The sequence below is a fragment of the Bactrocera oleae genome, chromosome 5 (genome assembly GCF_042242935.1).
Source record: "Bactrocera oleae isolate idBacOlea1 chromosome 5, idBacOlea1, whole genome shotgun sequence".
Classification (NCBI taxonomy): domain Eukaryota; kingdom Metazoa; phylum Arthropoda; class Insecta; order Diptera; family Tephritidae; genus Bactrocera; species Bactrocera oleae.
Window position 1 is genome coordinate 49,248,316 of NC_091539.1, and position 2,302 is coordinate 49,250,617.

Consider the following 2,302-nt stretch of genomic DNA (forward strand, 5'->3'; position numbering starts at 1 on the left):
ACCAGCAGTCAAAGGGGTACGACGAATACTTAACTGCTTCGCATGACACATAAGCCGGATATAAGCGGTAATATTGTTTTGTCGTCATATTTACGAGTGCATTTACAGCTATTTATACTTGTTTCTTATTTTGTGTGTGTCTTTTTTATACTTAAATATAGAAGTAAAAGTATGTTTTATGGAATTTTTCACCACAGTAATGCCCCACCGAAAACACCACAACACATATATTTGTTGCAAGTAGAGGAGTGTCAAAGGAAATTGAATTTCTCACACATGTTAAACAAGTAATGCGAAATGTGAAAAGGGATAAGGGAAATACTTGCGTATTTGCTATGAAATTTGATTAAGTTTAAATAAGTAAATAACGTAATAAATAACTAAATAAATGTGCACATACAATACGTTTGCAACAACAATAATATGAAGCATACACATAAATAAAAATGTGAATAATTCAAAGGTTGAGAGCGTAAGTGCAACTTCGCCTGCTGCGAAATTATTCACCAACTAGTTCGAGCATTGATTTTGGTTCCAGAACTAATAGCGAATAAATCATATACGTAACTAGTGCAATATGAGTTAGATATTTCCCTGTTGTTTGGTGTCACTTTGAAGTTGTTTTAAGGCTAACTCAGATATATGTGTGGAGGGTTGAAAGTTGAGAATTTCTTTAAGGCTACTCGTCGCCCCCTAGCGCTGCATTGTACATTGAATATTGCATTATTGAGCCTTACTTAAAGGCCAAAAAGTAAATATATGTTTTCAGGTTTAAATTTAAAGCTGCTTAATTTTTTCTTCAAAATAATTATTCTGTCTAAATATACCGTCATACATCTATTCTGGTACGTGATATGAACTTACGACCTTTTATAAATGACTTAAAGAACAAAAAGTTAATTTGAATGGCAGCTAAATGCTATAGTTTTCCGATCTGAAAAGTTTGTTTGGAGACCCAAAATCGAAAAATTTCGTCAAGATATCTTGCCAACTAAAAAAAATTTCAGCTATATGCTATAATGGTCCGATATCAGCGACGTCAACAGAATAACAGCTTTTTGGGGAGAAAAGAACGTTGAAAGTTTCAGATAGATATCTAAAAAGCTGAGGAAGGAGTTTTGTATTTATATACATACTTGTATATCTCGTCACGCTGATGACTTATATCATATATATACTTTATAGGGTCTCCGACTTTTTCTTACAAACTTTGAGGCAAACATAATAAATCAGGTCATAAAGATCTTCTTGGAATATAGTCGAGTCTAAGCAAAAGAAAAAAAAGTCAATATTAGAGTCGGTTTCTCATGATTGAACTCTTTGAATTTAGCAGTATCAATTTATGAATTGTGATTCAAAAACCTAAACTTTTTTTGATTTGGAACTTGAAAACGCCTTAATGAATCTAATAGCCGATCTAACACCCGACTAGTTCAGCCATAATAGGTCTCACAACCAAGCCGTGTCTTTCAAGTCAACACCGGCTGCTTCAACGCTTTCACTTCGCTTCTCCGCCAGTGCCAGCTGGCTATAATAACTTTAGTTGTTATTGGTGTCATTGTGTCTCTGACCATAGTTGCTATTTATTGTGGACAACTAGTCGTGTTTTCGTCTTTATCCAAGTTAGCTTGCGAGTGTGTATGTGTATGCGTTTGTTTGCATTGGTTTGCGGTTTGTTAATGCCTGTCCTCGACGGTTTTCGGTTATTTTGCGACAACAAACAAATACAAATGACATATTGTTGCTGCAGCTGTGCATTGCAACTCCTGATTGTAGTTGGAGCTGGAGCTTGTTTCACTCCAGCAACACTGGTCATGGCAAACGTTCGGTTTCGATTTCGATTTCGCATGCAATTTGCGGTTCATTGAATCGAAAGTTTTCCCATTTAACTTAAGCCTCTTTAACAAACAATTCTATGACCAAAATTATTGTACACTTTGTATGCATATTATACATGGACATATGTTTGTATGTATGTGTGCGGACAAGAAGGTGGAAATATAGTTATGTTTGTATACATATAATACTCCAGCGGCATTCATAAGCCTACATACATATATATACAATTATACAGGTGTTTTGTTTCGTAGCAGTCAGTTGCCCAATTCACTCACCTGGTTAATAATACTAAAACTATTAAATATTCATGTGGAAGTCGAGCGAATGCACACATTTGTACAGAGACATCGTAATACTTACTCGGTGAAATGCTTTACTTTATATTTGTTTGCTCTAAGTCGAAAATATGTTATTACTTATGTGTAATAATTATTATTATTATCCGTATTTCATTGCTTTATTT